General features: G+C 38.6%; 1 pseudogene across 1 annotated transcript; it reads left to right on the plus strand.

The window, feature by feature from the left end:
• The first annotated feature begins 1,206 nt into the window (after positions 1-1,206).
• LOC308354249 (large ribosomal subunit protein uL15-like) lies at positions 1,207-15,868 on the plus strand (annotated as a pseudogene). The gene is made up of 2 exons: positions 1,207-1,263; positions 15,411-15,868. The product of its transcript is annotated as a large ribosomal subunit protein uL15-like (transcript).
• The last annotated feature ends 9,743 nt before the right edge of the window (positions 15,869-25,611 follow it).

Raw genomic sequence — 25,611 nt, forward strand, 5'->3', positions numbered from 1 at the left:
ATTACATACTAAAACCAAATAGGACCTATTTTATCATATTATGGAAATCTTTTTAAATGCTTATGATATGTTCACCCAATAAATCATTTAATAAAACCCTTTGGTGCAAAGAAAGTAAACTATATGGTCAGTCATTTCTCAAAGGCAGGCAGTAAAGCAAACAATACTATACGTAAATAATTACCACCTTCAGTTTTAAACTTAGAGTATTTCAGTAAAATAACATAATATTTTTGCAAATAATACAAAATTTCTTTTTTCAACTACTGAGCTATTTTCTGTTAACTAGATCTGCTTATAACAAACATATAATCTCAGTTTTTCCTTTTTCCTTAATTTCAACTATGTTTCTCAAAAGCTAGGAATTCTATGATTTCAACTGATGACAACTTACATAAGAATGAGGATCATGAAAATTAATTCATAAAGGTGAAATTGATGGATTATTATCCATTAGTTAATGGACTGTTATTATTAATGGAAATTAATTGATAACGATCCCAAGATTTCATGCATTCACTGAAAAAATATTTATTGAACATCTATTCTTTGCCAGCTTCTCTAGGTACCAGGACTACGGCAGTGAACAAAACACATAAAATTCCTGCCTCCTGTGAAGTTTTACACTCTTGTTGAGGAGGAGGATGGAGAGGAAAAATAAATAAGATAAATAAGATACAACATGATAGTAGTGTATTCTAAGAAGAAAAAAAAAAGCAGAAAAGGGTGATAGAAATTTAGAGGTTTGATAAGGTGTGTACTAAGATTGTGCATAGGTGGACCAAGAATAAAAACTGTATTGAATGAAAATAGTAATTCACTAATCAAAATTTTTATTCATTTTTTTTTTCAACAAGCACTTATCTGCAGTTGCCAGGTGACGAGAACAGAGATGCAGGAGACATGATCACTGTCCTCATACTGCCTATTAAGTAGTGGTAAATCATAACAGTATTGTATTCCCAAAATGCTAATACAGGGGCATCAAGTAAACATCAATATATCTTTCACATTTCTAAACAGAGATAAAAACACTGATAGAGTTCACTACATAAAGAAAAATGTAAGCCTCTTAATATTAAATAAACCAATAACTGGCAATGTGATGATGACAACAGTACAATTTTTTGAGTCCTCCCCAAATGCTCCTAAATAATAAATCAGGAGTGTTAAGCAAGACGAGAAGACAGAAGCTTCAGATACAGGATGGAGGAACCCGAAGGAAGTGAATCCTGGAAAGCAGTTTTAGGCAAAATGATGAGAGTAAGTCTGGCATCGCTACTTTGGAAGGCAAAGCCTATGTAGCTGAGGGCTGAGGCATGCAACTGAGGACAGCAAATATTTCTAAGATAGACTTACCTATAAAAGACACAAAGGCAACTATACAGAGGCCATATTCTGAGTATTTCCCATAACAACAGAAGGGATATTCTCAATCCAAAGAGCTCTCCACAGGAACATCTTCCCAATAGCCCAAGAAAATCCACAACACTGAAATATGGGACAGGGTGGGAAAAGAAACAGCATCTAAACCATATAAAATTATTGACAAAAAAAATGATGACAATTAACCTAATGACATTTCAATAATCACAGAGTATATACTAGGAAAATCTGTCAATAAAGAAAGTAAAAGTAAGCTAAAAGAAAATTAAGAACACAGTGCAGCTTTGAAAATAGCACAAATCTTAATAGGAAAGCTCAGAATACATAAACTATATTATCAAGAGGATAAGAATCCGAATCTCAAGGAAAAAAAATAGGAAAGAACAAAAAAACAAAAATAAAAACTGAACTAGAAGGAATGTAAGAGTGAATATACAAAAGTCAATGACTGGGCTCTGCCACAGGACAGGGCTGTAGGCTGGGTCCTCAGGCTACCTGCGGTCATTATTTGGGCTTCCTGATGAGGTCAGGCTGTGAGGTATGCTGTGAGGGGCTGTATATAAAGGGCTGACTTTGCTTCCTCCTTCAGTAGGGCTGAAGGGTGACCTCCTTGGCTATTCAGGTTCTCTGGCTAGGCTTCCTGGTTGCGCAGGACTGGCAGCTACCCCAAACAGCTTTCTTGAAAATTCTTTCACTCTCTTTTTAAAATTTCTGCTTTAATTTTTAAAAAGAAAGAGGTCCATTTTTTCTAGATTTTTTCCATTTGTTGCCACACAATTTTCCCATTATTTTAATAAATTGTTTTGATCACTTCAATATTAATAAATAAAATCTCTCTAATTTCTCATTTTAAATAAATGTATATATTAAACTAGATCACACTTGCCAATGTTGAATCTGTTTTTTTCGTCTTTTGGGGTTTTTTAGGGGGGGCGTTGTTGTTTTGTTGTTGTTTTTGTTGTTTATTTTGTTTATTTGAGAGAGAGAGAGCACAAGCAGGGGGAGTGGCAGAGGAAGAGGCAGAAGCAGGCTCTCTGCTGAGAAGGGAGCCCAATGTGGGACTCAATCCCAGGACCCCAAAATCATGACCTGAGCAGAAGGCAGATGTCCAACTGACTGAGCTACCCAGGCACACTTTATTGGTCTTTTTGAAGAACCTAGTTCCATTTTATGGTTTGGGACGAATTCATTATTTCCTGCCTTTATTTTTATTAATTCCTTCATTTTATTTTCTTCAGCTTTATTAAGCTATTATTTTCCTAGCTTCTTAATTTATACATTAATTTTTTAAAAGATTTTTTGTTATTTTCAAATGTGTATATATGTGAATTTAATTTATATGATATGTTCAAAGTTTTATCTTTCTTCTTAATGGATTTAGAGCTTTCTAACAGCAAAACTGCCTGCCAATGACATCTGTGCTTTGATATTTACACACAATCTGAGAGTTGCCTATTATTAGAAAATTTCAAAGTACTTAAATTTATTTTTTTAAAATTTTTTTTTTAAAGATTTTATTTATTTACTTGTCAGAGAGAGAGAGAGAGAGAGCGAGAGCGAACACAGGCAGACAGAGTGGCAGGCAGAGACAGAGAGAGAAGCAGGCTCCCTGCCGAGCAAGGAGCCCGATGTGGGACTCAATCCCAGGACGCTGGGATCATGACCTGAGCCGAAGGCAGCCGCTTAACCAACTGAGCCACCCAGGCGTCCCACTTAAATTTATTTTTATGATTTATATATCTGGTTTCCTCTAATCTAGTTTTATGCCTTCTATTTATTATATTTCCCTTATATTGTACTTTATTTAATTTTGCCCTTGTGATTTAAAAGTAAATGTCCTGGTTTTGTTTCATAAGTATTAAATTTGCCTTTTTTAAAATATTGAAACTTGATTTCTCTAATTATGAATATCAACCATTCAAGAGCATATCCTGATCTTTTCTATGTAGAATGAGAAAACTGCCCAATATTATATTCTACTTCGACTCCTCCATATTTTCGTTTTTTTAAATAATCTGTATTTAAACCTTGCTTATTGGGGTGCCTGGGTAGCTCAGTGGGTTAAGCCTCTGCCTTCAGCTCGGGTCACGGTCTCAGGGTCCTGGGATTGAGCCCCGTGGTGGGCTCTCTGCTCAGCGGGGAGCCTGCTTCCCTTCCTCTCTCTCCTCCTGCCTCTTTGCCCACTTGTGATCTCTCTCTCCATCAAATAAATAAGATTCAAAAAGAAAAAACAAAAATCTTGCTTATCATTTTAAAGCTATTCATTATTACAATTTTGTTATAATAATTTTGTATTTTTCCATTACATTTTTTCTTAGTGCCACATACAAGTCCATTGTTAAAATGCTGCTCATTTGTCCATACCTCACTGAAGCAACTTGAATACTACTTTTAAAAGTTTTTGAGAGTTGTTCTGGTTATTCGTTTCCAGAATAGAATGAATACTAGCGTTTTAGTCTATCCTTCTCTTTTTCCCCATGTAAATGAAAACCGGAACAACCCTTTCCCTTAAAGCCCCTGATAAAAGACCTTCAAACTGGTGAGCCAAGAATGGTTGCAAGGGTGGGAATCACCGGGGTGCGGGGTGGTTAAACAAACACCCTATCCTGGAACTCCACACTAGTTCCCCGGCTGCAAACAGCCCTAAGCAGTCTCCATGTCTCTTCTTCCGTGTGCCATATTGCAAAGGTGCTGGGAAGGCCTGTGGCAAGGCTGCTCTATTGTTTTCTCTTCTTCAAAGTTATGGAAAGGTTTAAAATCCATTTTTATTCTTTATTGTATTTAATGTTTTTCTATATCCTAGATATGTGTAGATTTCTTTTTTCATTCTTAAATACCCAGACTTTTATCAGAATGTGTTTATAGTCAGTTCCTTTTAGTTACATTTGACAACTTGTGAGCCATTTGAGTTTACAGAATCAAGTTTATTCTTTAGTTCGGAATGTTTTCTCTCGTTGTCCTTTTGCATATTCCTAGTAGGTCATTTGTTCTCGCTCTTCTTCAGAAAGAGAGCAAGTTTTTACATTTTGTTGTTCGAACTTTTCTATTTGTCATTTTTCCACTAATTTGTTTTTATCTTTTTCCTTTCCTCTGCATTCTAGGCAACTTCTTAAATTAATCTTTTAGGTGATTCTTGATCTTCTGTTTTTTACTTTGTCTACAACAGGTAAAAATTTTATTTCCACTTGTTAAAAACCTTTTTAGTTTTTGTACCTAACAACTTTTATGTTACTTTCTGTGTCTTAGTCCACATACTTTTTCATTTCTATTATCTCATGTCATCTCTTTCTTATATCGTCATGTATATAATAGTCTATAAAATTTAATTGGGTTTAGAAATTTTTTTTAAAGATTTTATTTATTTATTTGACAGAGAGAGAGTGAGAGAGGGAACACAAGCAGGGGGAGGGGCAGAGGGAGAAGCAGGTTCCCCATTGAGCAGAGAGTCCAAAGCTAGGCTCCATCCCAGGATCCCTGGGATCATGATCTGAGCCAAAGGCTTAACAACTGAGCTTAACAACTTAACAACTTAACAACTGAGCTTAACAATGAGCCACCCAGGCACCCTGTGGGTTCAGAAATTTTTAGTGATTAAAGCTACAATGCAATATGCATATGTTTATTATGTATGTATTATTTATCCCTTCTTTTGGTTACCAAATCTTTCTACAGGTTCCACATTTTTGTTTTTCCTTTACCTTTGCCAGAATGGAAAGAATTCTAGGCAGGCATCTATTTCCTCCCCAGAAACAGAGAACTATATGATTTGGACACCTCTCATTCTCTGACAGAATACCACTGATATCCTCTCATTTCATCTGAAGTTGGAAAGTTAATTGATTGGTTGTTGTTGTTGGGTTTTTTTTCTTTTTTTTTTTTTTTTTTTTTTTCAGTTGACTAGAAGCCTGAGAAATACAAAGAATTGTGGCCAGTGGAAAAATTGCCTTTCAGTGTTTCTATAAATAGAAAAAATAAAAATACCTCATGTTACAGTCCAGTTTCAGCATCCTAGTGCTGTTACCAACTGTTCCAAGAAAGAGTTTCTGTATTTGGAAAAAAAGAAAAAAAAAAATCTGTCCAAATCTGCTGTCACCCTCTGCTTCTATCCTCTACCCAAACTCTGGCCTCTGGTATGTCTACCCCCAGATTTTACCTGCTCCCCTTTGAGACGGGGCTGCACCAGAGAAGAGACTGAAGCTTTGGGTAAATATTTTTTTCCTTACCAAAGTTACAGCCCTAGAATATAGACTTAAGTTTATTTGGAGCACAAAGTCTCTGTCTTTTTCTAATATAGATAACTGCCCCTCAGACTCATAGGAACAACCTTAGAATAAAGACCACACCTCATCATCTCTCCCCATCATGCCCTGACATTGCTCAACAAAGAGCTATTGCTCAGTGTTTGCTTGCTTCCTCCCTGCCCTACGACTGGATTGAGTAGAGGAACCCCGATTACCACAGGCAGTCTCGTGTTGGGGACCTCCCTTTCAAACGAAGATTCTCTCTACTAATCATGGAGACTCCTAAAATTTGGAGCATGGGTGATTATATTTCAATACACCAGAAAAACATGGCATCCCTCTCTCAGTACAAATTCCAACTGTGTTCTATCTGACCAAAACACATCTACTGCATTTCACTCTATTTCATTCAAAATGATAAAAAAGATAAGTGATCAGTGGGGAATTTGTAGATAAAGTTTTAACATGATGTTGGAAAGAAAGTATGGGCACCACGTCAGTCTTGTGTGACCCATTCAGGGTGTAGAAAGGCCTTTCATAATGGGTGATTCTGCCCACAAGATCTAGTTCAGTGCTGGCCAGTAGAATTTTGTGCAATGATGCACATGTTCTGTATCAATATATTTGACACAGTAGCCATTAGCCACTGGTGACCAATGGACACTTGAAATCTGTCAGAATGACTGGGGAATTGCATCTTAATTTTTATTTAATTTTAGTTAATTTTATTATAAATAGCCACATATATTACATAGCCCATGCCTAGTCAGATCATTGACTTATTTTTAGCCAAATTTCTCCCCCAAATCCAATCTCCAGTTAAATCCCCAGAGGCACTGGAGTTTATTTCAAGGAGATTTTTAAAGGAAATATTGCCTTTCTTACAGTTTGACCTTAAGAGATCCCTCTCAATTTTAAAGGACCTAATACACCTTGTGTATTAGGTGGAGAAGGTTAAAGGACTCATTGACCTCTTCTCTCCAGAAATTCTGAATTTTATCTCTGAGTGAGACCACAACTTAACATCAAATATGAGTTAGCCGGGGGACTAGGAGCCCTATAAGCTTGACAAAGACTTTAAGAAGATATATCTTCAAACTCTCATTTTTTCCCCCTCTGAAGTCCCTTCCAGTCATGGAAGAGTTTTGAAGAGTCGACCACAATGATGGTGGTCCTCATTCTCCCTTCCCAAGAACTAGCAAGATCTGTTCCCATAAAAACAAACACCTAAACCTCATGCTATTTCTTAAAAGTGTGGAAAGTTTTACTATAGCAGATATTCAACTTCTAATCTCACTGTGTCTGTAAAATAGTGGATTTTCACTGTGTCTCATCATATTCCACTTCTGAGTTTAAAAACAGAACAAAACTTTTTGCCTAATGATGTATTTTATGCACAGCATGTGGTTAAAATTAAAATAATACTGTTCATTCTGCATAAAAACTATTTTTCATCTTGAGAAAAACATTGATTACTCCCAGAGAACATTGCTGCATAGTAGTTATTACTTCACCATTTCACAGATGAAGAGTGGGAGGAGGAAATAAATACAGACTAAAAGGAGAATATCTGTGTGGAGCCCTAGCAAAAATCAAAATTGGACTTTTGAGGTGTGTGATTTTTCATCTCAACGTCAGACCTGTCTCTCTCCATTTAAGGTTATAACCATAAATCAACCTCAATTAACTGAGCATATTTTGCATAGTAAATCCAAACTCCTATCAACAAATAGCCTTTCTCCTACAAGGAAGGAAAGAAGGAAGGAAGGAAGGAAAAGGGGGAGGGGAGGAAGGGAGGGAGGAAGGAAGGAAGAAAGAAAACTATAAAACTTTTTTTAGCCACAACATCTTCTTAATTTCATAAACTGTTTTGTTGCCTGGTTCCACGGGAAGGACACAGAAGTGGATATTTGTGGAACAAGGTAATTGCTACTTCCTTGCTGACCGTGGTTTAGTAACCTCGAAAATATCATGAAACCACAAAGCCCTTATGTACCATCACATAATTTACTAATCATCCACACACAAAAATAGCTGTTTCTGCCCCCAAATTTCTATCACTGATAGAGACTGCCTCATCACTGAAACGTAACTATACATGATGATGTGTGGATGGGTGGGGGGCTCATATTTATTTAGGAAATCTTTTGTTTCATAAGGAAGTCAGGAAGTTTTCTTAAAAGAAACATCAAATTTTCTTTTCTCCTAAGAAAAGAAAATCTTTGAAAATTTTTACTTCAGAGGAGAATCTCAGTTATAAAAATCCTGTCCATGTGGTTATACCTATCCCTAACATATTTCTTTCCTTTCTAAATATACTTATCTCAGAAATTCCTTCTCCCTTTCATGATACCTAAAATCCTGCCAAATAGAGTTGCATTTCAGTCAACAATAATGTTCTTTTAAGATCCAAATAGTTTTGCGAATATTATACATCTGTCCTCTCACCAATACCTCACCGAGCTATGTGAGAGAAATTAGATTTTAAATGTATGGGGCTGCAGAATAACAATTACGTGCAGTAGAGCAGATGTATATAACATGCCAAATGTAGGCTAGTGGTCCCCAGACTTTAGTGGATGTAATATCACATTCTAGAATTTGAGAGAAATGCAGTTTTGGGCTCCACCCCAGAGATTCTGAATCAGTAGTTTTGAGACAGGTACAAGCATTTGCATTCAGGCAATTGTCTTTAGGCGATTTCATGTATGTTGCCCAATTCCAGGAAATCTGTCCCCTGGTGGCATGGTGTGCACTCTACATGGGGCCCTGGGCATCACTCCTTTTGATATGGGCTTAGGTGATTTGAATACATGGAACACTGAGGCATGAGGAAAGGGCTAAAATGGAAAGACAGCTGAGTATTTGACAATGCTAAAGGCATACTTTACCATTTCAAAATGTCGTCAGTTTGGCTTTGTACCCAGGAGAGCAGCAACCTCCTGTTTTCTTCCTCCTCTTCCTCCTCCTCTTGCTTGTCTCCTACAAAACTCCCTATTCTCACAGCCTGAAACCTGTTTTCTATAGTCCAGTATCACACAGACAAAATAATTTTTTTGCATTGACTTGGAAATCCACCTAGCATCTTTAACATTACTTCCATAAGAAAACTTGTAAGGTACAAAGAATCCAACACACTCCCGCCCTAAGATAGAACCTTTAAATGTATACTAAAAAGAAATCAGACAAGACAAGATTCCAAGAGAAAAATAATGCAACTCTACATTGTCAAGAACCAGTATCTAAATTGATTAAATTGCCTCTCAAAAAAAAAAAAAAAATCAGGAGGAGCCTATTAGGGAGTTATTGCCACATTCTAGGACTTCCCAAATCTTTGTAATTGTTCCTCAGAATGTTTCAATTAAAGTGTTCTAAATTTTTAAAATGTAATATAAACTCATCATCAGATAAGTACAAAAGAATATTCAAAAGTCAATTATGAATGGATTTTGGATTATTCTTCTGCTTCTTTCCATTAGGACAGCCAAACTGAAATTAATGCCTTTATTCCCTTGTTATATAAAGTGTGAGGCTAAGACTTCAGCATCAGCATCACCTAGAGCTTGTTAGGAAAGAATTTCAGGCCCCACCACACACCAACTGAATCCAAATCTCCATTTCAACAAGATTTCTGGTGACTTCTATGCATATCAATATTTGAGAAGCACCATTTTATTTCACATCCAGACTTACCTGTGAGGGAACTCAGAGTCTGTATGCTATGGATATTTTCCTATGTTGGTGATATTAAGTATCTTGACACTGGGTCTGAAATATTCATAGAGATTGTGACTTTAGAATGGATTTTCAGAAATAAATCCATTTTTATGAATGCAGGTCTCTACAAGAAAAATTCTCTTACATCTCAATTCCTACTGAGGATTTTATAAAAGAAGGCGAAAGTCCTCAATTTGGTGGTTGACCCATGAGTAGGTAATGACAGAGCCGCTTTTAAAAGAGAGTTGGACCAAAGGTCAAACTAGCTCAGATTTCTTAATACATGTTCAAAAACACGTGATACTCTAAAATAAATGCCTGCTCCATCCCTATCCAGTAGTAAACCTAATTAGAGTGCCTGATAATTAGCCACTTTGAATGAAAACACGGAAGAGAAAACTGTTACACTGAACATCCATAAACTTCTCAGATTATGAAATCCAGAAGCAAATTTTAATTGTTGTCTTCAAAGCTCCCCATCTCAAACATCCCAAACCCTCAATAAAAGACATCAACAAAACTATAAAAACATATACAATAAAATGGGTGTGAGGGGTGAAAAAGCAATGGATAAAACAGTTCACTCATAACTAACATTTTTTTTAAATTTCTCTTTTTCATTTAAACTATTTATTCTGGGGAACCTGGGTGGTTCTGTCATTAAGCATCTGCCTTGGGCTCAGGTCATGATCCCAGAGTCCTGGGATCAAGCCCTGCATCAGGTTCCCTGAGCAGTAAGGAGCCTGCTTCTCCCTCTCCTTCTACTGTTCCCCCTGCTTGTGTTCTCTCACTCACTCTGTCAAATAAATCAAAGTCTTTTTAAAACAAACAAACAAACAAACAAACAAACTATCCATTTGGCTTGATCACTGGCTTCCTAGAAGGTAGGCTCCAGATTCTCAAAACTGGGATTTGATTTCTTATAACTTAATCCTATCATCAGCTGTGAAAAATAAAGCAACTAGTTTATCACGGGACAAGAACAGAGTTGCTATCTTTTGGGGAATATTTCCCTCATTTTATTCCTTAACTGTAACTGTAGCCCGTACCCAAGCCAATCAGCATGAAAATATTCAGAAATTTTTAAAAGCAACATGCAAAAGTGTAGGTAGATGAACACAAAGCCATCAGCATAATCAAACAACTTAAAGCACTTTCCTTTAGTGAATTCATTATATATGTGATGAAGAAGCTTATTTTTCTTCACCATAACAAAACACAAAAAGACAATTCTGATGACCCAATTTTTGCTCATTTAAATTATTTTATCTTTAATTTACTTTCATTTACTGAGTCCCTATCACTAACTTTAAATTATTCCAATTTATGGCAATCTGATTTCTTCTCCTATCATTTTTACATTGATAATTTCATCCATTTTAACAGTCTCTTTTCTAACATTTGGTATTTCCTAATCAACTACAATATTTTAAGTAACCAGCTTCTCATAGACAGGACTGGGCTCTACCATTAGTATGGTAATGTCATATATTCAGCAGAAAAAGTCACTTCTAGCATTATTTTTTGAAAATTACATACCCTTACTTAGATGAAGAGCATAGAAGAAGATAGGTATTTTTTATTTGGCTTTTATAACTCAAAGTCTTCATTTATGGTTTACAATTACATATACTTAATTTGGCTAATATCTAGTCATGCATGTTATGTCTAAATGTAGCTAGACCCAACATGTGAGCAGAAACAAATATAGCTTGATTTTAGAGAACAATGCTTTTTTTGGGAGTTGAAATCTCAGCTGCCACTGTAAATATACAACCAGATATACACAACCACGTGCAGTGGGTATGGAGGCTATCCAGTAGCTTAATGCTATCAAAGTACTCCAGTGATAATGAAACCAAGCCTCAAAGGACAGTAAGAATATTATTCCATATAATGTATTATGCATCAATAGTTTCAGGCAGGCAAATCCTACCAGACACTCAGGCCACCACAACAGTTAGTGAAAAGAATATTAACTGATTCGTGAAATGAAAAAATAGAGAGAAGAGAGGGAAACAAAAAATATACATCCTGGTTTTATCCCCCGCCCCTTGGCCATCTTTCTCTATCTACCTTGAGTTCCATGAATCTACTTTGTAGACTCTATGATCCTACCCTCCACTCTCCAAATCTGTATCTGACCCTTCCTCTGTCTCCACTTCTTCTCATGCTCTTCTTTTTCTTTATTTCCCATCGAAGCTCAAAGCCAAGTATATACTTGCCATTCAGCCCCAGATATGATTTGTTAAATTAAAGGTTCTAATTCAAGTCAATCCATTATTATGACCACATTCTAATTCCAACCCTGATTAATATGTGTATCTCACAGCCCATGCATTAATTCCACCTGAACAATATTTTTTTTCCCTGCATAGAAAAAATACTCTGTCACAAGCAACAGATTTTAAAGAAGATTTGCTGAAGTCCCTTTGCCCTATAATAGTTTATCTAGTTGTCATTTCAAGAAAGATAAATTGGGTCCATTATCAGGAAACAGGTGCTATGGCCAATTTTTAACACCAAAAATGCATCCTGATCTTCAAAATCCCTTTCTATTGATTGCTCTCATATCAGATTATGTGGAGCAGACATATTTTAGACAATTTAAGATCATTTCTCATCACTACATAAGAAATCAAGCAGTTTTTATTGATGTTTACTAGGGGACATGTGCTTCATTTCTTGCATGTTGTTTGAAAAATTAACATACCCTTAATATCAGGCAGATTATACAAATTTGCAGGGGTATTTGAAAAAATAATATCAAGGGGGTTGAGTTAGCACAGACAGAAGTATTTTTTACAACTTCATTACTTTCCAAAGCAGCAAGCTTACCAGATTTGTGAAATTTTCCCTGTTGAATTTAAATATACTACATGCTCAAGTGTTTTAATTTCTGAATTTTTAAAGACGGGGAAGGACTTGCTCCTGAGTACCAGGAATCTGTCAACTTAATCAAACAATTCCAGTAGTTTTGTGAAGACACATTAGTCATTTCCTCCTGGTTTTGCTAGCCTCTTGCTTCCCAACCATGTGTTCTGAAACTCTCTTACTATCTGCTTCTTGCCTCTTTGACTTACAACCTCTGCTCACACGGAGTTTCCTCATCAGGCAAACATTACACAGATACAGGCCTATGTCTGCTCATCTTTTTAATGGCTGCTATTTACCTAAAGTCAAGAACCCCATGTATTTAAAAAAAAAAATAATTGCAGGAGTATCTGCCAAAAATTAAATGTGCAACAGGAACCCTATGGAAATTTTGGAAAATAAATTTGGTGGGTGGTAGGGGAGCATCTTGCTTGTATTTTATTTTATTTTTATTTTTTATTTACTTGAGAGAGAGCAAGAGAGCACAAACAGGGGGAATGGCAGAAGGACAGGGAGAAGCAGACTCCCTGCTGAGCAAGGAGCCCAATGTGGAGTTCGATCCCAGGACCCTGGGATCATGACGTGAGCTGAAGGCAGATGCCAAATTGAATGAGTGACCCAGGCGCCCCTGTGTTTTATTTTTTAAAAAAGCCTAAACATTTCAGGCACAGTGACCCAAGGAAACAATACCACATGATGTATGTCCCTAGATAAGTATGTAAATATATATACATGTATGTATAAAATCATTCAATATGTATACATTTTTAAATATGAAGAGAAAGAATTGAGAAGAAAGGCTTTTTGCTCCTTCAGCTTTCCAGTTAGGACCTACCTAAGCTTGCCTTCGCAGCTCCTGTCCACTCCCCGCCGGCCCGTTGGTATGACCCAAGAAACTAAATGCCGCAACCCAATAATATGCATCAAGCAGTCCCTGTCTTACAAGTAATGTCACAGGGAACAAGGGAGAAAGTCATTAAAAATGTAATTAATTAGCTCCCTTTTGCACTGTCATGCAATGGCATTTATAGAGCCTTTTTATGATAAATAAAAAGCATTCAATGCATACCTATATTTTAAAAGCTAGTATAATTCAATACTTGATCGTTCAAACTTTAACAAGCTTTTGCAAGCTAGACCTGAAATTATACACTGAACCTAAATTATGTTTGAAATGGGTTCCTGTATATAGTTTAGAACAAATGATTTCCAGATGAGAGTCAAATCTCAAAAATAGAGCCTAGAATTCAGAACTGTTCTGTTGGATTAGGGAATTTTTAGGCTAAGGCAAAATGAAGGCTCAAAATCGGCTAGAAGCATGTATTTTTGGTCTCTGTTCCTAAGAGAATGTTCATGATGGATGCTATAGAATTTCTGTCAATTTCTAAAATAACCAAATATTCTATTTTTGGAAACCTAAATAAATAAGAATAAACACAGCTTCTTTCACATAACAGCATAAAGTTGAAAATCAAAGTTTGGAGCTAAATCTGTTAGCAGGAACAGTTCAGAGCTGATCTAGGCAAATGGGCAGCATTGCCTCTCTGCTCCCTTTCCTTCCATGTTTTGCATTTTGTTCCCTGTATTAGCAAATACATAGTCTCCTACCTTGGGAAAGGGAACTATGAAAAGAGTGCATATGCTTCATTCTTTCACAGAATGATTTTCTTTTTCCAAACTGAAAAATGCTGGAGAATCATAAAATAATTTCAGATTCACATTTTTGATGACATTAACTATCCTTATTTCAGCACAAAGAAAGTATGCAGCAGCTTACTGACATAGAGACAATGCAACAGACAAGAAAAAGACCAGAATTTTTATTGGGGAGAATTGGAGTTGAATTCCAACTACATTGCCTACTAACAAGAAGACAGCTCTCCAAGTTTCAATTTTCTCCTCTGCAAAATCAGAATACTACCTAGCCTTCAAGAATGTTGACAGGGCAAATAAATAAAATCTTTAAAAAGTCGGGGGGGGGCACCTGGGTGGCTCAATCCTTAAGAATCTGCCTTGTGCTCAGGTCATGATCTTGGGGCCCTGGGATCGAGCCCCGCATTGGGCTCCCTGCTTGGCGGGAAGCTTGCTTCTCTCTCTCCCACTCCTCCTGCTTGTGTTCCCTCTCTTGCTGTGTATCTCTCTGTCAAATAAATAAAATCTTTACCAAAAAAAAAAAAAAAGAATGTTAAGATGGAGGCTCCTGGATGGCCCAGTTGGCGAAGTGTCTGCCTCCAGCTCAGGTCGTGATCCCACCATTCTAAGATTGAGCCCCACATTGGGCTCCCTGCTCACCAAGGGAGTCAGCTTCTCCCTTTCTCTCTGCCACTGCTTGTGTGTTCTCTCTTAAATAAATAAATAAATTCTTTAAAAAAAAAATGTTGAGCGGGTCAAAAATAATGTATATAAAGTAAACCACACAGTCACTGACACATAATAGTGGTCAGTGTGACACCTGTTATGTAACTGGTATAACAGAACAAACAGAATTCCCATGCACTCTGATTTATTCTGCAACAGGTCCCCCAGATCTGTCTATACGCCAAAGCCTCAAAAGTATCTATTATAATTGCTAGTTCTCTCTATTCTCTCTGTCAGCAGAAGCCTTGTTTCGCTATAGATTTAGGTCTGCCCTGGCCGTTGGTAGTGACGATACTGGAATAAATGGAAAACTACTCTCACATGAACCAGCAAAGCCACACAAACCCTTGCCCACCTTTCCTAACACATTTTCTTGCATGTAAAATTCCTTTGACAAACCTTATCATAACCTACATTTTATAAAAAGTACCAATAGTTTTCCGTGCCTCGGCTTCCCTGCTGGTACAGGTGAGCTGGACTCTTCACGCTGCACCCAACCACCTACCCCAGACCTTACCCGGGTCTTCCAGGCAGTGGATAGTGGGCCACGGGGCAGGGTGGCCAGCATAGGCTCTGGAGCCTGGGTCTACTTGTTCTGCCTGGGGTTCAGGTCTCTGAGACACACAGGGCAGTGAGCTCCAGTGCCACTCTGATGAGGCCAAGGGGCAGGGCCAGGCCTTCACATCATTTTTGCTGAATGTGCCACAAAGCAGATCCTTGAACCCTTACCCCCTCCCCAAACCCCCAGTCCTACAGACCCCTGCACAGATGGGTGAGTTTGCCCCCTGCCCCACCTCCCTCTGGCCTTATGACCAAGCACCTTTTTCCATATAGCTATTCAGACTGAGGAAGACCTGGAAACTTTGGGGCCACGTGGGCCACAGCCACGTGGGCTAGCACCGGAAGCACCCAGGAGGCCGGGATGATGCTGGCAGCATGCGTCACCACCCGATCAGCTTCAACAAATATCACTCAGGTCACTTTAGAAAACAGTGTGAGGCATTACTCCTTAAAGAGAAACCAGAGCCTCTGCCCAACTGTCGACCTTGACAAACTGTGGACCTCGGTCAGTGAGCAGACACCGGTAAATGCTGCCAAACACAGGACTGGAGTTGTTCCTATCACTGATGTGCTGTGCCCAGCCTACTGCAAAGTTTTGGGGGAAGGGAAAGCTCCCAAAAGGGCCTGTCATTGTGAAGGCCAGATTCTTTGGTAGAAGAGCAAAGGAGAAGATTAAGGGGGGGGGGGGAGGGGCTGCGCCCTGGAACTTGAAGTCACGTATCAATAAATAGATATGAGTAAATAAATAAATAAAATTTAAAAGTATCACTAAATTGTAGATCATTATGTACATGTTGTGTAAAGTCTGTTTGAATAAAACTCCTCTAGACACACCAGGAAATCGATCTGACAGACCTGTCTTCTCTGCCACTATTTCTCCTGTCCTCTTCCTTGCCCCTCTCTCATCCCTGCAACTCCCAATTCTAACCACACTCTACGTTATCACCTTAAAGGTCATGTCTTCTTTGAAGCCTAGAGAGGCAATCACAGCACACTTTATAACTCTCTTGATACTACAGTTGCCGATTTTTCACTGTACATATTATTATCAAACAGGGGCAAAGCTGTTGTGCCTGCCATTACATAAACTCACTAGAAACCCGCGAATGGCTCTCATCCTCTTCACCGCTAACTGCAAGTCCTCTCAACAGTCACCAAGGCAGCACACACTATTTATTCCTCCTGTCATCCCCTTAATGCCTGACCTTTCCTGACCTGGCGGTCCTCACCTGGCCCATCACAAAGCCTCTGAATTGGTCCTTCTGCCTCCAGTCCTGCATTTCCCCTCTTTTTCTCCACATTGTTAACAGAATGTTCTTTTTAAAGCATCAATTTCATCATAGCACCAACTTTGTAAAATTTTTTTTCTGCTATCTATTTAATAAAATGCCGAGTCTGGGGCATGGCCGCCTGTTCTTTCCTGAGAAGGCAGGTTAGGAAAGGGGCTGAGAGCCTGGGGTTTAGAACGGAGCTCTCCAGGGCTGGCACTAGCCACGTGCCTGGGCACTTAGTCAATTCCTTTAGCTTCAACTTCTCTCTGTAAAATGAGGACTTGTGAGGGAGAATTAGGAGTAATAATGAAGCTATAGTGATGAGCAGAGGCTCTTCCACATATAAATCACTTGGCAAATGGTCATCATTCATAATGCAACCCTCTGCCTGCAGCTCTACCCGCATCTTCTACTACTCCTGCGTCCAAAGGCGCACATGGCCAGTGCCCACATGGGGTTCCACTCTCTCAGCCTCTTCATCTTAGAACACACTGGAAGCTCTGCCCGGAGGGCTCTCCAACCCTGCTCACTTTATTAATAGGACTAATAGTAATACGTAGCAGGGATGACTCAGTGCCTACAATCTTGGGCATGTAAGAAATAAAACCTATTTCATTACAACTAAAGATAACTTTTTCTTTTGAGATCCATTTCTCTGGGAAGTAAAAACTTACTATCGACCAATTCATGAATCCACCTTCCCTTTACCATCTCCTTGGAGCCGTGTCTAAGTTCCCCGACACTTGCCTAGCACGCATCCACTGATGTTCATCAGTCCATGCTTGCATCCCTGATAATTGTACTGTCTTCATCTAGCCTCTGGTCATTAATCAGACAATTCCAGGAGCTCTCCTTGTTGTTTCCATGCCCTTCTTGGCCACTAGGCATTCATTGGCTATTCCTGCCTTGCTCTAAAACTGTGAGACCATCTCTGACATTTCTGCCTAGACCTCCCAGTCATCTCTTGACTGGGGTCAGGTCAACTCCCGGACTATAATCGTGTCTGTGTGTGAAAGCCACAGGTCCTCTGCAGAGGCTCTGGCCTCCCTTTCTACCCCTTTTGGTGGTGGGAGTGGGGGAAAAGTACAATGTGCCTTCTGAGGGATCACCCACCCAAGAGTCCCTGACTCCTCCTTCTCAACTTCGTCTCATCTGACTTGGAGCTTGTCCCAAATCTTAAGTCCTTGGTCTATTCATTTTACACCCCAAAGTTTTTTTTGTCTGCTTATGGCTGTAACAAATCTTTTGAAGAAGCATTAAAATCAGCCATGTACCTGCTTCAAATTGGAAAAGTAAAGTTGAAATAGGCACTATTGGAAAAAAAATACTGCTCTCATTTCAAAATATTATCACAACGCGATATGAAAAATAGCTAACATTTATTGGGTAAGTTAGATACATCTTCACACAATTTATAGTCTGTATCAGTCAGGGTCCCATCAGGCGACAGATGGTGCACTCAAATTAAGATACTGTGAGTAGGGCTTAATCAAGGGACTATTTGCAAACGTGTGGGAAGGGTGTAGATAAACCAAAAGAGATAATGCAGTTCCCTGGGGCTCGGGATGGTGTGAGTTGGGTGACCCTCCCTAGATCCAAAAAGACAAAGACAGGGAGCAGTAAGCGGAAGCCAGAAGGAGAGAATCCTAGGAGAACTGCCACCTTCCAGGAGCAATGACCTATAATTAAGAGAAAGGCAGCCAGAGGTAACCTTGCCAGGTGGGAGCCTATGAAATAAATACCACAACCTCACTCTCTGCCCTGCATCACATCTCCTTCCAGAGCTCACCAACAGGAAGTTAGAGACCAGGGAGACCTGTAGATGTAGCCCATGCAGGCAGGTTTTGTGGAGGAGAAAGCAAGACAGAAAAACGGAGAGCGGTCTCGGAGGGTCAGATGGAAGACATCCAGCACATAGTCCATGAGAAAAGTACCAGGTAGTGGTCAGCTCTGTCTTAGTCACCTCTGGCAGCTCGGTCAAAACACCATGGGCTGGGTGGCTTCGACAACAAGCATTACTTTCTCACAGTTCTGGAGGCTGGAAATCTGCGATCAGGGTGCTGGCATCATCAGGTTCTGCTGAGAGCCCCCTTCCCGGGTTGCGGAGGGTCCCCTCCTTCATACCTCTTCACCGGACCTTGCCTCTGTGCACGCACGTGGAGAGAGAGCTCTCTCTCTCTCTTTTTATAAGACCTCTAATCCTATCATAAAGGCCCTACCCTCATGATCTAATCTAATTTTAATGACCTCCACATGCCCCATCTCTAAATATCATCACCTTGTGTGCTGAGCGTCAACACACGAGTTTAGAGAGGACGCAAACATTCCGTCCATGGTAAACTCAGATAATGCTTTCTTAGTGATGCCTTCCTCAGCTAGCAGAATCGACTCTTCCTTTATTCCACCCCCCACCCCCACCCCGTGCTGCAGGATTCCGTGCATGCCTCTGGGAAGAACGCACACGGACTCTACTGGGTTTGGGTGCGCCTGTCTTTCTCTGTCACCAGACTCAGTGCCTTAAGAAGGGATAAAAGTTTTGCGTGTGTGTGTGTGTGTGTGTGTGTGTGTGTGAGAGAGAGAGAGAGAGAGAGATACCAATGACAGTGCCTAAAATATATAAAATATAACGTGCTGGCTGAATGAACAGGTAAGTGAGTAAATACCTTTTCTCTGTTGCTCAGGATCACACTTCTTAAAGGACAATCCTTTCACAGATAAACAAACTAATTCATGATCTCTTCCCTCTTTTCCTGATAAAATATGTGTTATTTAATCACGGCCTTCTGTAGGTAATACGCCAGCCTTTGTCAAATACAAACCGATTTGCTCTGATATTGCGAATTTTAGGCAAAGCAAGAGAAAACGGGAGGAGATGTTTGTGGCAGGGTGATAAAATATATATTCTATCTATTTGGAGGCAGGCATGTCTATGAAGTTCCCTAACTTGTCAACTAGAGCTTACTGGAATTGAATACAAAAGTTAACATGAATTCAGCAGGCAACCCTGATAAATAATACCATCTAAAATTAGAGTACAACTTAATATATGTTGGTGGGGTTTTTTTTTTTGCCAGAATAAAGTTCTCTGTTCTGAACAAAGCAAATACATACGATAAACTGTTATTTACCTATCAATGACCTAGCTTATGCAGAAGTACAAACACAGCTGTACAGTCAGTGCACTGCATAAAGACAAGAGGGGGAAGAAGGTGACCCTTCTTGTTAAATTTGGGCCTTGACATGGACTGCATGTACCTGAAGAAAGGGGGCTTTTTTTTCTTCACCCAAAGATATTATTAATGGACCCAGAAAGGGCTGACCTAGAGAGGGCACCTTTTCCAATTTGCTGAGAGGTCTCTCCATGCCAGCAGCAGCCCTGACCCCAAACTCACCGCAAATTCAATATATCTGAATAAGCTCTCCATCCTATGCCTCTCTCTTTTCACAGCACAATCATTATCTTCAATGTGTTTGTTCAAGATCAGGGTATTATTTTTGACCCTATCATCCCCCTTTAACCCCTCCATCAATCACCAATTTAAATGTTCTTCATGAAATAGGAGAGATGTGAATAAACACAAAAATATTGTATACTATGGTGTGCCAGGGACTATAGTAGCTGGTTAGGAAAAGTAAAAAAGAATACAAGACAAAGACAGGGCTCTCAGAAATTGAATCATTCAGTTCAGGAGAAAAAAGATAAAGCCATGGAGGGGTGCCTGGGTGACTCCATTCCTTGAACAGCTGACTCTTGGTTTGGGCTCAAGTCATGATCTCAGGGTACTGGGATCGAACCCCCAGTCAGGCTCTGCACTCAGTGGGGAGTCTGCTTGAGGATTCTCTCTCCCCCCACTCTTCCTCTGCACCTCCCACCTCTCTCTCTCTCTCCCTCTCTCAAATAAATCTTAAACAAAAACAAAAACAAAATAAAACAAAAAAAGATAAAGCCATGGAATGACAAATAACTGGGAAAAAGCCAAATGATAAGCTCAGAAATAGTCATTACAGTCCCTGTGTGCCCCTGACTCCAGTGCCTCTCCTTTTCCTGCCCTCCAAGAAGGAGACAGAGGGGATCTAGCAACCTCCACCGTCAGTAGCCTCCTTCCTCTGTTGCTACCCAGCACAATCACTGATATTTCTAAATCTTACGCAAGTGAATGTGGGTATTTTTAGAAAACCTTATTATCTTTAATAATGGAAAACATACAAGCTAAGTACAAACAAACAATGTGTGTGATATGCAAATACATTTTTAGGACAGCCTCTCCAAATATTTTACTCATGTTCTTCCAAAAATAATTTTTTAAAGATACACAACTCTTCACATTTTTCAGTTGACTTCTGAAGTTTTTCATCGTATCTTTAGGTAGTTGCAAAGGATGTAATTTCAGGCATATTGTAAATATTGACTTGTTTAAGGAAAACGGTTACCTAGCTCATTTCAATATATCCAATGGAAAGTTACTGTAGCAAGAGGACACCCTTCAACATCTACTTTAAAAATACATAACCAAACTGATTTTACATCATTCCTTTTCTCCCTGAATTCATATTTGCATTCCATTTCACTGCAGAATTTTATCTTATGTAATAAATTTTTATGCACAAAGTCTTATGCTGGTACCCCATCCATATAGTTCTCTTTTCCAGAATCAAAAGATCTAAATATTTTAACAAAATTCATATTTTGATAACTAGTGTATAATTAGTCAAACCAACATAAACGTTTCTGATATTTTGTTAACTGGTAAGTATACAGTGCTGAATAGTACCAGAAATACATAACTTAGTGAAAGAGATGAAACTTTAAAAAAAAATCAGTGCATGTATCATAATAATTATTGCTAGAATATGATGCAGTTCTGTAATAACTCTATTCATTTTACTTATATGTGGAAGTGTGCATCTGGCAATCTTGTTAAAACAAATACAAAGTTAGGAATAAAAGTCTTTTTCTTCCCTGTAGTAATCACTTAATTATTTAAACTACCTCCATGTTTAACATTAAAACATCTTATCAAAATCAAAATGAATAATCAATCAAGTGTCAACCTGATTAGGTTCTTCTTTACATTTTGTTGAAGGAAATGCACTGGAAACCACTTGTCTTGTAAAGGATTCATTATGAGGTTCCTCCTAAGGGGCTCTCCCTTTCTTAATATCCATAACAGTATCTTGGATTGCCTCCTTGTTTGACATGTAGGAGATTTATCCAGGCAAGAACAGTACACCAGCATGAGACTCTGGACTGAGGAGAGGAAACGTTCTTTTTGGGAGCAGTGGGAGAAGGGTCATAGTTCAAGGAGGAGTAAGAGCTGAGAACCAACATGACATCTTAATCACAGATGAGTTTTTGGAAAAAGTAAAAACGAAAGTTGAGGATTTGGAAATTAGTTCCCTTAGCACCATGTCCTTGAAAAGCATATATGGAATCTCCCAATAAAAATACCTCATTTTGAAGACTGCTGCCCCAAATACACTTTTCCAGAATAGGTGGCCTAACCCTTTCTTCTGAAACAGATTTCAGCAGGCCACACTGGCATGCATAACTCCCAACGCCTCTTCAGTGTGTAAGATGTAAACATGCAGACATGTGAATCCATCTAAATGTGACCATGGTCCCTCCTAATCTTCCCACCTTGACCGCCTTCTTAGGAATCTAAAATAAGCAGGCTGCTATAGTAACATGGTTCCCTCCCCATTTTACGTACATATTCTGCTCATGTCTAGACTGGAATGCCTATTCCTCTATCATCCTCCCCATCTGAGTGTGGTTATCTTCTTGACCCCTTCACCCAGATTTCCCCTTCCCACTGTGGACCCAAGTGATCTCTGAATTCTGGTGAACCTATATACAAAAAATAGTTACTAATATTGGGACTACTTTTTCTGAGGGAGGAAACATTAATGAAAATCAGCATTGCCTACACATATGCTCTTTCATTGTTTTGTTACTCTTCCATATTTATTAACTTTCCATTTCCAATCAGGAAGTGATTGGACAATGTTTCAGAGCAGTATTACATTTCTGTATCTTTCACACTAACAAATTACATGCTCAAGAAAGTAAGCATAAAAAGTGTTGTTTGATTTGACCGAGACTCAACCATCAAACATAAAATAGTCTTTTATTCTCAATTATTTTTGGTCTTTCTTGTGTGTTTCTAAAAGTCCTTTGGACAACAACTAGACAATTAACTCTTCCAAAAGAACTGTGACAGGTAAATTACTTAAGACCTTATTTGCTCCAAGTTTTAGTGAATGAGGACAAAAATGTTTTCAACGATGTAAGTTAAAATTTATCTGTTAATCCCCCACTAACACAGTACAAGCACCTCCTTATAAGTGAGTTGAAATTGTAGAATTCTACCAGAAGAATCTCTGCTAAGTAAATGGACTCATGGGTTGCAAAATGCATTTCCCCCCTACAGAATCAAAGTTTACTTGTCACAATAACACCTTGGGTCACTAGTCCTGGTGAAGAAAAATACGCTTTACTGTTTCCTACACGCTGTTGCCAAACAGACTGGAAAATGACAAGACAGAGATTGAATTAAAACATCGAAACCTAATTAAAATCTCAATACCAACAATTACTAACCTTGGGGATGTTTTACTTGCCACAGTCAACATACTGCCTCATATAAGGTGAATAGACTATCTAAGAAAAGGTCATATGGAGTTTCTTTGTGAAGCTGTGAAGTTAAAGTTATGGCACTCATCTTAATTATTAATGTGTGTTTTCCCCATTAAAGGCTTGGATTTATTGAGAGTTTTAATTCTAACTACAGTTATTATATGTACTGTTAATTTGATTATGATTTGTTCTATACTATTTTGATATTTAAACATTTTAATCGTATATATTTTTCTCTCCAAAGAAAATGTATAAGTTATATAATTTTTTTTTACCCAAAGTTATCACAGTGATAGCCACATACCCTATGATAAATCAGTGTTTCCCAAGGAATCACAAGGTACAGCACAGTACCAAGTATTCTAATAAGATACCTTTATTGCCTTAATTTACAAAAATTAAGTTTGAATTTTTTTTAAAGTGCTCTATGAAATTATGTAAGCATTTTGGGGCTAGATGTATGAAATTCTCACAAAGGATGGAACAGATGATATGTTTGTAGAAAAATGTAGACAGTGAGTACAACTTCATTGCTGAAATTAGACGCTGATATAATTGTAGACCTCACAAAATGTGCAAGAAAGAGGCAAAGGGCTAACACTGATTGAGATGTTGGAGCAGGATCTCAGAATCATAGTTCTGATGAAATGAGAAAAAGAAAATTAACCAAAAGAGATAAGTTAGTTTGTTCCCTGATATCCAAATAAACAGATACAAATGCATTGTTAGTTGACAAGTGACAACAGATCAATCAGCAGGACAGATCAAAAAGGAAAAAAGGAATATGTGAGAAGCTTAAAGTTACTTATGTGGTGATGACTCAGTTTCTTGAAAAGGGTTCTGGGCTGGCCAATAGGAATCATTTGGTCAAAAAAAATGCAGTTCTAGGAGACGGTACAAAGCATTGATATTAGAAGGAAACATTAGCCTAGAAGAGTGTAATGCAATGACACACATGTATGAGCACTTACAAGGATGACCACAGAACATTTCTCCTACCATACTCTTGTCAACACAAGAACAAATAGAAGCCAAAAAAAAAAAAAAATCAATATTGTACAGAACGTGCTGAATAAAAAGAGAAAGAACCTCTTGGTTGTAAATCCAAAATATTCATTATCATAATTTTATTTGTTTTCAAAACATATTGCTCTGTTGATTGTGTCCACCTTCTCAAAACTCCCTTCTCTTTGTCTCTGTGACACATTGCCTGACTCTTTCAAGGTTCACTCCTTCTCATCCTCCTTGGAAGGTTCTGTTTTTCTTCCTCATACATTAATTTTGGGTTTTCTCCATTTTCTACCCTTGGTCCTCTTATCTTTTACTCCATATAATCTCCCAAGGTAATTTTATCTATGACTTCCACTATGAACTACCTCCAATTACTGTGAAATCCATCTTCTTTCCAAGATCCATATAGCCCCCTACCAACTAAATAGCTCCAGCTGGATGATCTGTAAACTACAACCTCTCCTTCCCTATTTGAAGAAATGACACCAACATACACTCAGTTGTCCAAGATGGAACTCCAGAAGTCATTATCTACATAGCTGTAGGAAACACCATGCACCCTGCCCAAATCCCCTTTACCAACACTGTGCCCGTCTCCAAACTGCTGGGACTATTAGCCATTAGAATTCACAGCTGCCACCTTTCTCTGGAAAACTGTCCTTAGTTGAGTCAGTTCATGGTGAACTTAGCCATTCCACAGTGGCTCACAGCCCACTGTTATGGGGTAAAAAGCCACCTGTTTCATCTCGATGTGGTGCAGTTTATGTACCAAGAGTCCTCCCCTTGAGGACAGTACAAGCCTCAACTTCACATGAGACCACATATTTGCTGGGCTCATTCCCCTTCTCTACTCTGCTTGAAGAGTACTCATTGTCTTAATAAAGCATAAGCACTTGATGCCTTGTCTCAGGCTCTGCTTCAAGGTCATCCAGCAGTGGACACAATGTGCTCAATATATCAGAATCCTACCCATTCTATCTCCTTAAGAATCTTCAAACATGTACCTTCTCCATCAAAACTGCCACTACCTCAGTTTGGGAGGCAAGGTGTTTGGTTGCTGCTTCACTTTTTAATTTATTTTTACTTTTATTTATTTTTTAAATTTCTTTTCAGTATTCCAGAATTCATTGTGTATGCACCACACCCAGTGCTCCATGCAATACGTGCCCTCCTTAATACCCACCACCAGGCTCACCCAACCTCCCACCCCACTCCCCTCCAAAACCCACAGTTAGCTCCTCAGAGTCTACAGTCTCTCATGGTTTGTCTCCCCCTCCAATTTCCCCCAACTCCTTTCTCCTCTCCATCTCCCCATGTCCTCCGTGTTATTCCTTATGCTCCACAAATAAGTGAAACCATATGATAATTGACTCTCCCTGCTTGACTTATTTCACTCAGCATAATCTCTTCCAGTCCTCTCAATTAATGCAGAAAAAGCATTTGACAAGATACAGCATCCGTTTCTGATTAAAACTCTTCAAGGTATAGGGATAGAGGGATTATTCCTCAACTTCAGAAAATCTATCTATGAAAACCCACAGTGAATATCATCCTC

This window comes from Martes martes (assembly GCF_963455335.1).
Source record: "Martes martes genome assembly, chromosome: 13".
Taxonomy (NCBI): Eukaryota; Metazoa; Chordata; class Mammalia; order Carnivora; family Mustelidae; genus Martes; species Martes martes.